Source organism: Castor canadensis, chromosome 13, assembly GCF_047511655.1.
Source record: "Castor canadensis chromosome 13, mCasCan1.hap1v2, whole genome shotgun sequence".
Classification (NCBI taxonomy): Eukaryota; Metazoa; Chordata; class Mammalia; order Rodentia; family Castoridae; genus Castor; species Castor canadensis.
Window position 1 is genome coordinate 115435449 of NC_133398.1, and position 11983 is coordinate 115447431.

The window sequence follows — 11983 nt, forward strand, 5'->3', positions numbered from 1 at the left end:
TTATTGCTTATACTCTCTCTATAACAAAATTAGAAATAAGGGCAAAATAGTTTCTGCTGGGTATTGAGGGGGTGGGGAGGAAATGGAGGGGGCAGAGGGGCAGAGTGGGTGGTAAGGGAGGGGATGGGGGCAGGGGGGAGAAATGACCCAAGCCTTGTATCCACATATGAATAATAAAATAAATAAAAAAAGAAATCTACCAGCAATAGGGAGGTAGCACTCTATTTCACAAGACAAATGCAAAACACAGCTAGAGAAACGATGGAGTGATTGCAACTAAATTTTTCTTTACCATTGCAGAATTTGTTACAGAGTTGGTGTTGTCCTTCAAGGATATTTACAGGAAATAATTTACATGATGTAAAAACAAACTATATCATTAAAGTCCACACAAACCATGTCCACATTAAATAATATTCCATGATAGTTAATAACATATCTTATAACTAAGTGCATTTATAGAAAAAGTGATGATTGAAATAATAATTACTGTAAATTATACTGAGAGGTTTATAGTGTTCACAAGAATTCATGTCCTATATTACTTAGATAATTAGGGCAGAGGTGTTGTGCTAATTAAATATTCTATAACTTTCTGTAGCTCTTTTGTGAAATGGACATAAGACTACAGAAATTAATATTTACAATTAGGAAATGTTCCATTTCTACTCTTTATTTTGCATTAGCAAAGCCTAACTGATAAATAAAGACCATTATGTCCATCAAATTTTTTTTTTAGATTCTGAATGCCTTTACCTTTTGAACTTTTTTCTTGTAATTATTTATTTTGTTTAGCACTTTAGGCTTAATAATGCCCTGCAGAAACTGAGATGCCTGCCCTGTCTTGCTCTTTTCTCTTCACATGACATTATGCAGTGTGTGTAAATATCTTGCTCTACTTTCTCACCTGTAACATAAGGGAAGGGAGGTAGGTGATGTGTAGATCCTGAATTAAAATTCTGTTGCTGTGGTTTAGAACACTTATGTCCAACTAGGCCAGCTTTGCCACATTTTAATCACATTTGTTATATGATGGTCAAATCTTGCCTTTCTAAACTTAATGTAAATGCAGTTTTATGCACAAAAATGATAATTCAGTTTGGAGTGTTCTCAGTTAACTAAAAATTTCTTTGAAATGAGATTTTCATGTTGCATCAGGTTAATAGATACTTAACTTCTCAATATTTCTTTGAGGAGATGTAGTTTAAACTTTATGTCTGCTGTTCCTTTATATGTAGATTATTATATAACAAAAGCAAACAATTTGCTACACATACTTTGTAGGCCATAACTCCATGGAAATAATCATTCTCTTCAGATGTAAAGGTAATATGATTCACTTATGCACTTATAGTTATATCCACTCCTCCTCAGATGCTTCCATCTTCCCACTTTTCAATTATTTTCAAATTTTGTGTTAAAAAAATAAGCTATATTTTGCTTTATTCTTGAAGCTCTCCCAATAAAGCAGCAGCAAGAATATTAGAATAAACAAATTAAAGAGAAAATAAAATTTAAAAATAGGACCCAACCTAAAAATCAATTATAATTTCAAAACACACAGTGGTTATACATTTTTATGAATATTTACTGCTTGATATTCTATGAAAGACATCTCACTGGTAAATTCTGTCTAATTTCCCCAATGTTCTCTCTACTGTGCATAGAAAGGAGAAATAAAGGGTAAGGTATCTTGTCCTGAAAAATGATAAACGTAAATGAATTTACACACAAGCACAGAGAATCACACATGTGAACATTAATACACTTTCTAAACTTTTTATTAACACAGCCTGATTTATTTTAGTATAATATACAAATAGCCACTATTTGAAGGAAATAATTCAAGGAAGTAAGTAATGTGTGTTTATGATTCTTCACATTCATTTTTGCGATATTTTTAAAAAATTTTTATTCATTTATTCACATGTGCATACATTGTTTGGGTCATTTCTCCCCTCTGCTCCCCACTCACTCCCTCTCCTCCCACCCCTGTCGCTTCCAGGCAGAACCTGTTCTGCCCTTATCACTAATTTTGTTGAAGAGAAGACATAAGCAATAATAAGAAACACAAAGCATTTTTGCTCATTGAGGTAAGGATAGCTGTACAGAGAGTCTCCTAGCATTAAATATAACTCATCTTACACACATAAGCTCAATTTGAGCACTGACTATCTCTACTTTTGTTTACCATTGTACCCCATTCATATAGTCTATAGATGAGCCCCAAAATTATTTGTTGACAAAAGAAAGGAATGTTGATCTTCATCATAGGATTCTTATCAAGGTTAACTATGATAATGCCATTAAAATGATTTCCAAAGCGATTTATACTTAGCGAACATTTATGTATAGTAGGTGGACCAATGTGAATAATATTGTTAAAGGAACTATTAGCCAAAGGGAAAAAATTGTATGTAGGAAAGAATGAAAACAACTAAACTAATGATTCAAATCAAGAAGAAAGAAAACGTACCATAAAAAGAAAAACAACCTAATAGAATGAGTAAGATGATTTAAATATGCAACATTTGTTTGGTGCCATAGTTAATAAATTTCAATAAATGTTATAAAAAAGTTAAAACAACATTTCTCTGAAAAGCTGCATAACTACTGGAAAATTATTTAATTGTTTGACCTTCATTTTCTACATCTACAATTGGTAATACTAATACTATTATTTTGAACATTTTACATACATCCTCCAATATATTAGTTATTAATACATTGCAACTAAAAATTAAAATTACATTGATTTTACTTTATTAAGTGGTTTAGTTTGCATATGTTTTCATGAGTAATTTTATTAAGGTGCAACTGGCACAGGACATGTTCCACTTTTAAAGTGTGTATTTTAATAATTTATGGTGTGTATGGATGCCCACACGCAAAAGGATGAACACGTCAATCATCAAGTGTTCGCCTATACCTCTGTAATCAATTCCTCCTCTGCCTCCTTTCATCTACTCCCATTTCCTGAGTTATTTTCAAAACACTTTCCATCTCTATTCCTTAGTCTGCGTTCACACTTTGAAATTTGTACAAAGGAAATCATAGAGTAACTCCTTTTTCTAGCCCCTTTCACTCAGCATAATTATTTTAATGTTCATTGGTTTTTTTAACAACTTCTGTTTACTCTTGAGTAGAATTTCATTGCAAGTTTACTGTAGGTTGTTTCTCCATTTACATGTTAATTGTCATTTCAATTTTATCTAATTTTGAATTATTAAAACTTACAGAGAGGAGCATGATGGTCCTTGACTGTAATCCCAGGACTCTGAAGGCTGAGGTGGGAGAATCTGAACCTTGGGTTATATAGTGACATAGTGAGAGATTATCCCAAAACAAAAAGGAAAATAAATGAAACAAGTCGCTGTGAGCATTTTTATTGTGTGTAATTTCTTTGTAGGTACATAAATTTAAATTCCTCTAAGGTAAATAAGTAGGAGCAGAATTGAGCATCCCTTACTTACAAAGAAATCACCATAGTATTTTCCAGAATGGCTTTACCATTTTATATTCCTAACAATAATACATGAAACCTCTAGCTTCTATTAGAGCCAAAATTTGTTGTTTAGTATTTTTAGCTTTAGCAATACCAACAGTGACTAATTGAATCTCATTGTGGCTTTAATTGGTGGTTCCTAATAAATAATTATGTTGAATATTTGTCTGTATATTTTTTGCCTTTTTCTTCTCTAGTGAAATGATTGTCAAATCTTTATTTAAAATACTGTGTCTTTTTCTTACTGTATTTTGCAGTCAATTCTCTACATAATCTAAATATATATTCTTTATCATATTTATAATATATATGCAATGCTTCCCACACTGTGGCTTGTATTTTATTTTCTCATGTGCCTGTTTGGAGAAGCAAAATATTTTAATTGACTAGCCAGCTTATTTCAACATCAAATTAATATATTAATGCTATAATATGTTTTTTTGAGTTTGGCTTATTTTGTTCAATATGATGGTCTCCAGTTCTATCCATTTTCTTGTAAACAGCACTGTTATTCTTCTTTATGGCTGAATAACACCTCTTCGTGTATGTACACCATAGTTTCTCTATGCATTCATTAGTTATTAGGCACCTGAGCTGATTCTACAGCTTGCCTATTGTGAATAGTGCTGTGATGAACATGGGTGTGCATGTGTCTGCCTTGTATGTTCATTTAAACTCCTTTGAATAGAGTTTATGGAGGGGTCCATAGTATATGGAGGGATCACAAGGTATGTGTAATTTTAGCTGTTTCAAGGGTGCCCATGCTGACATTTATAGGAGTTGCACTAGTTTACATTCCCACCAACAGTATATTAGTTCCTTTTTCCCCATCCTTACTAGCATTTGTTGTGTTTTGTTTTCTTGTTGATTACCACTCTTTATTGTGATGAGATGTCAACACAGTTTGATTTGAATTTCCTTTAGGTCTAAGAATATTGAACATTGCTCATGTGTTTATTAGACATTTGAACTTCTTCTGAGAACTGTTAAATGTATATGCCCATTCATTAACTATACCGTTTGTTCTTTTGTTATTTAACTTTTGGAGCTCTTTGTATATGCTGGATATTAATCCTTTATCCAGTGTTCCCTTTCTGTGGGTTGTCTCTTCATTCTGGTAATTATTTCCTTTAATGTGTAGATTTTTCAAATTAAAATTCTTCAAAGGAAATAACTCCACAATCGGGAGAAAAATCCATAGAAAGGGAGAAAAAACTTTGTAAACTATTCTTCAGATAAAGGATTAATATCCATAAAAAACAATTGTTCCAAAAAATTAAACACACAAAAGCCAAATAATCCAATTATACATGGCCAATTAAAACATGAAGAAATATTCAACATTCATAGCTATAAAGGAAATGCAAATAAAAATGACATTGATATTCCATCTTTTGTCACTCAAAATGGCTTTCATCAAGGAAATAAACCATATCAAATGACGATGACTGTGGATGTGTGTGTGGAACCATTTTACATTGTTGATGGGGATGTAATTTAGTGTGGCTACTATGGATATAAGTACAGAGGCTATACGGGGTGAATTCACGTATTATATATATATATATATATGTGTGTATATATATATATATATATATATATATATACACATATATGATATATTATAACAACCTTTGTAAATACTTCAGTGTACCCCCATGCAGCATGACAATAATAAACAAAGAAACTAAAAACAGAACCATAATGTGATTCTGCTGTACTACTCCTTGACATGTATCTTAAGGAATGTAAGTCATCATACAATAGAAATACTTGCACACTCATGTTTATAGCAGCAATATTCATAGTGACCAGGTAGAAAATCAGCTTAGGTACCTATAAATCAATAAATGGATAAAGAAAAATGAAATGTGATATAAATATATGTACATATGGTATATATTTTTCATTTTCTTTTTTGTACACCCACATGTATACTTGTATATACATACATACATACATACATACAGTAGGGTATTATCTAGCCAAAACGAAGAATGAAATTCTGTCATTTGTAGGAAAAGGAATGGAGCTAGAGATCAACATATTAAGCAAAATAAACCCAAATCGTAAACATAAATATTGTATATTGCATGTTCTCTCTCCTGTGAAGATTCTGAACCTTTAATAAGGAAAAAAAGAATGACATGAGAAAAAAAGGTGACTGCTAGGGGGACCAGGAGGAGTGAGGAAGGAGAAGAAGAGATAAAGGGTACATTGGATCAAAATGCTTTATATGCATGTATGAAAATAAAGTAATGAACCACATTAAATGTGTTTTAAAACGTCATAAGGAAGAATAATTGAGGGGACAAATTTTCTGAAGGTGCATTATGTGCATGGAAATATCACAAAGAAGTCTTTTTGTATAATTAATACACACAAATAAAAAAGTAATTTGATGGCTGAAAATAAGTAAATTAAGTGAAAATCTGCTTCTGCATGTCTTAGAATTTTCATAATTCAATGTTTTCCTTTTCTCAGCCCATACTTAGACAGAAAATTATTAAAACAGCTTACAGAGAAAATATGTAGGATTCTAAAACTTGGTGGTCCACAAATAAATTCTGCTTGCTAGAATATTATTTTTAAACAAGCTGACAATTTCTGCCATGTGCACAGATAGAACTTCTGATTTACTTTATAATACCTTATTCTCAAAGACAAACAAATCAAGTTCTCCAGATATTTGATAAAATACTTGAAAATACAAGCAAACAAAAATAACAGACCAGTGAGGAATATGTAAAACAACAGCAATAATTGAAGAAGCAACAAAATAATTTGAAAACTACAATTGATTCTAGAAAAGAAAGACATAACAATGGCACAAGAACAAAATATTAGGAATATAATATGAATAAAAAAAATAATTCTGACTGTTGAAAATAGCACAGGAGAAAAATCAACTAAGGAGTAGGAAAGATGGTTTCTGAACCTTACTGTAATCACATATGTCTGTTTGATGCACAATCAGGTATATGATGAGAAAGATAAAGTTAAAATATCAGAAGGATGAAAACATTCTAACTTCTTCATTTGTGCTTTAGAAAAGTGATTCTATATTGTATTTCCTCAAAATGAGATGTAAACTGACTATCTGGAATTTGCATCTCTTAAGAGATGGGTAGCTTTTCATACCTTGTCTCCATCCTTCAACCTCAGGGAAAAATTTCTCTGGAATTCTCTCAATATCCAAACCAGTTTTGAATTATCTTTCTAAATTTATCGATGATCTAAGTTTCTGTAAAATATAAGGAACGTCTTTTTTGTTTGTGTTTTTTTTTAGAGGTACTGGTGTTGGAACTCATGTCCTGTGCTTGCTAGGCAATTGCTATACCACTTGAGCCACACCTTTGATCTGTTTTGCTTTGTTAATTTTTGCTGGGGATCACAATCCTCCTACCTAAGTCTCCCTGTAGCTGGGATTCCATATCCTCATAACCACACCTGGCTTGTTTATTGAGATGTGGGTCTTGATAAATATATGCCTGAGCTGCCCTCTTACCACAATTCTCTTATATCCAGTTTCCAAGTAGTTGGAGTTGTAGGGTGTGAGCCACTGGCCCTAGGAAGGAAGATCTTAATACAAAGTACATCAATATATTTTTCTGTATAACTCATAGGGGGAATGATTGCATTTTAGAAGAACTATGCATTATTTGTCTATTTAAACTATGTGCATGTTACTTTAATTAAACTGTTGTGTATTATTACTTTTTTGTAAAAGATCATGTGATCTTAGACTTTGGTAAGACTGTTGGTGACTAAATAAAATTCTAGAAGGGCAGAAGTGAAGTGGTAAGAGCCAAATAGATTTTCACTTGACTATTATACAATATTTGCATACAAATAGAGGCCCTTCACTGGTCCTCCTCCTCCTCCTTCTGCCTGGCCCCTTGAAATCAGGACCCAGAGCGCACGCCTCATACTGCTGCTGCTCCTGCTGCCGCCGCCCCCGCCCAGCACCACCAATGCCCGGGATGTCCAGCGGGGCCCAGTCCCGCCATTTGCCGCGCCGCCCCTCCTGCTCCTGCTCTTACCTCCGGCTGTTTTCGGCAACCACTTCCCCTTCGCGCACCACATCCTCCTCCTCCATGCGACCATGTCCCTGAGCACACGCCTCATACGGCTGCCACTGCCGCCTTCGCTGCCGCGCACCCGTCCTGGCCCCGCCCCGCGCGCCCCCCCTTGCCCCCCCCGCTCCTCCAGCCCACCCCAAGATAGATGATAGATAGATGATAGATAGATGATAGATAGAGATAGATAGGTAGATAGAGATGGATAGATGACAGATCAATCAGCAATCAAGTCTGAGAAGACGATGAATGTAATGTGGATAAATAATGTAGTTAAAAATCTTTACTGTTAATTTGCAACTCACGAATAATTAACCTTGTTTCCCTAATGTTACAAAATTGCTGATAAAACCCAGACAAAGCAGGATAAACTGGGAGAACTGGATCAAGGTCCTCTACAGCCCATGCAAAATTGAAAGCCACAGATGAAAATGCACTCTCCATAAAGATGCCTCCCAAGTCTGGTTTCACCGATTTCTATAGGGTTTTCTCAATTGAACATTACACTCAAACAATTTACAAAAAGAAAAATAATGTGGATAAATAAGTACTAACTGAATAAACATTGAAATCACTCCAACTAATTTTCATAGCCGAGACAGAAAGTAGAATATTATTTTAAAATACTGGCAAATGTCTCTTCTTACAGCTAATGAATGAACTCTGTAGTGGGGGGACACTGGCTGTAGGTCCAGGCAAAGTTATTCTCTGTTGATTATTACATCCAATTGCATTCAGGCATATAATTACATCTGAAAATAACCCCTTTCATAAACATAAGTGGAAAATATACATTAGAATGTTTTTTTCTAGGAAGATCCTTTTTTGTTAGCATACATTTAATAGTACAAAGGGGTTTAATTTTGATAATGATATAAGCCTGATGAGCTCATGCCTTGATATGAGCCTTCATATTAAGATAAAGATCTCTGTCTCTTCTTATTGTTTAAGACATCTGATTAAAAACAAGGACACTAGATGATTTGATCCTTTGAAACAGGGCTTAAAAAGACTCATCTGCTCTTATTTATGAACAAGAAAGAAGACATTCTCCAGAAAGTATTTGACAAAATTAAGGAATTTATTGGACTCCTGACAGCTGATTTGTTATTTGCAACGTCATGTAAAATGACATTTAAACTACCTTTAAACAGTAGCTATGATTTTGGTGGAGCACAATAGCAACCAGAATCAATTCATTTTGAATTTCATATGATCACTACATAGGTAGCTCTCATTTTATGGAAATGTCACTTATCAGTATGAGGGTCTCTAAGCCCCCATACTTTAGAGGCTGTACTTTCAGTTTTGTAAATTATTTTTATTAAGAGGGGGAAGGAAAAATAGGAGAAATAAAGTTTTAAAGTGGCATACAAATAAATTGTATATGATGCAGTTTAGCAAAGTAATGTGTGCTCATATTTTATCATAGGTACTTGAGGTTCCAGAAAATAAACAACAGCTAAAATTAAAATTCATACAGATTTTACATTTATGGTTTCAACTTCTATCTTGTTACTTCTATCATCAGCTGAATGAATTTCTTCTCTACTATGTATTTTCTTTTATGAATGGAGGGAGGAGGATAAAGGAGAGTGATGGAGGGGGTGAATTCAACTACAATTTATTGTAAGAAATTTGGTAGATATCACAATGCACTCCCAGTATAGAAATAATGAAAATAAATATTTTAAAAATCCATGGATAAAATAAAGCAGAGCTTATCTTTCTATTTGTGTGTGTATGTGTGTGCCCATTTTTCCCCTTGAGTGAAAGAATGTATCCTAATCGATTAGCATATGAAAGTTAGAACACATGCTAGAGCCAGCTTTTTTATGTTCTCATTGTGGAACATCAGACTAATAAGTTTTAGTTGTGACTATTAAATGAATACTGTAGACTATAAATAAATTAATAGTACCTATTTCAGGTTACTCGATGATAAATAAAATAGTACATGCAAAACACTTAGCACAATATTTGTAATGCTTCCAGTAGTAATAAATAAAAAAAGCATACTCTCTTCTGACTCTTGTAAAATTAAATACATTATAACAAACTAAATTTGCTTTTTACTCGGCACAGTATCAGACCATGACAGTAAGAAAAGAAGTTTGACTTAAGAATAGAAACGCAAGAATAAAACAAAAACAAAAATATAACTACTTCTACTCTATTGATGCAAAGAAAATAATGTCTCATTCAACATCAGAGAAAAATCTATTTAAAAGACACAGTGATTCATTTATCTGTGAGGGAAATCTTTCTCTGCCATGGTTTTCTCTCTGGCTGATGATTCCTTGGTACTGCTACATTTAAATGAGTTCATCTGTGTTCTTGGAAAAACAAGCAGAGACAAGCTAGGTTATGCCTATCAATGTAACTTAATATCCTTTTTGTAATTCAACAAAGTAAAATATACAATTTGCATCTTGGTTGATGTTGATGTTTACAACTGAGTAATGCAATTCTCAAAATTTATAAAACACTATTTTCCATTCATGAAAGCATAATGGGATAGTTTAATTGTTGCTTGGACATTTTAAGACACAAGTCAGAGACTTAAATGACACCTTGTAAAGTGTAGCTGACAGGAAATTGTTTGAAATATAATATAACATGACATTTAAATGAACTATAAACAGAAACTATTTGGTAGAGCACAATAGCAACCAGAATCAACTCATTTTGAATTTTGTATAATAATAACAAATCAGCTGTCATGAGTCCAATAAACTCCCTAAGTTTATCAAATACTTTTGGGAGAATGATTTCTTTCTCTCTCTTTTTCATAAATAGGAGCAGATGAGTCTTTTTAAGCCCAGTTTAAAGGATCAAATCATCTCACGTGCTTGTATCTAATCAGATGTGTCAAACAATAAGAAGAGAGAGCCTTCTTTACCTCAATATGTAGGCTCATACCAAGGCATGAGCTCAAGACAGGCTGATATCAAGGCCAATTTAACCATACTATGTACTACACTTTCCTCACAGGTTACCTGCGTAAGTTACCCTAATCTGCTGGCCTGAGTGGCATTATCAAGAAAATTGCTCAGTTTGCTTATCCTCATATCTTATGAGGTTAAATAAGATGATCATGTAGTCTATGGAAATTGAAAGTTATTTCTTCAAAGAAGGGCATAGTTCTGTAAATGTTGACTTAAAAGTTTTATTTTTTTTTTGACATTTTTGGAAAATGTATCTGGTTCCCTCTATTTCTGTATGTTGATTCAAATGAATTAATTAATCATAGCTTCATGATCTATACTTTATGTGATGTTAGCCCTTCCTAACCACTAATGTCACAGTGACAGCCTTGATCTCTATAAATTATTTGCTAATATGGCATCTAAATCTAGTTTAAATTCTTAAAATTGGGGGTAATGTAGAAGCATGGAATCTACTCTAATACATTTATGTAGTATAATTACTGGTCTTGCAATAATTGTTTTCTAATAATAAAAATGAAAGCCTTTTCTTCCATAAACTCAATGAGAGTTAGAAATATGTAGGCTTCATGAATGTATCCAAGTAAGTTTTTCCTTCATAAAAAATAGGATAATGTACTTTCATAAATTGTTACTTTTAAGAGGAAATACTTCAATACCTAACTCTTCAAGAATAATCAAAACTTCTCTTCACAAGCCAAGGAAGATGCTGAAGATCTTCTGAAGGCACCTCTGTCAAATTACTTCTGTAACAAAATTTGCAATGAAACCAAAATTACAATTAACATGAGATTCTTCAGTTATGGACTTACATTCCTTAGCACTTATCTGCAAACTGTAATGGTGTTTTAAGGGAAATAGCTTCAAATAATTTCTTAGACCAGATGATTTTTTGTATGCTTTTATCTCCACCACCAAAAAATCCACCACATTTTCTTCAATGTTGAAAAGACTCTTTCAATTAATATAGCAGATTTAGTCCTCTATTTGTTAGTAGAAAGGCCAGTGCTATTGTTGTTATTGTTCTTTTTTATACTAGATCATAGCTGTTAGTGCTGTAATAAATTTAGTTGTTACTTTATCTTTTAGCAAACTACATCTCCTTTTTTTTTCAAAACACTTGATGATACAGTTTGGATCTCCAATATTTCCCAAATGCCTGGTGTCAAGCTTGGCCTCATGGGAACTTGGTGGAAACTTTAAGACATGGGCCCCAGTGGGAGACTTTAGGTCATTGTGGGCATAACCTTGAAAGGAACCATGCTCTCTCTTCCTCTTTCTTCTTTCCACCCCAGCCAAGGACCATCAAGTGAGCAGAACTGCTGTGCAGCACACTCCTGCCATGATGTACTGCCCTTCTACTGGAGGATTTGAAAGCAATGGGTCCACCAAATTATAGACTGGAAATTCCAAAGTTATGAGTCAAAAAACTTGTTCTCTTTCTAATTTGA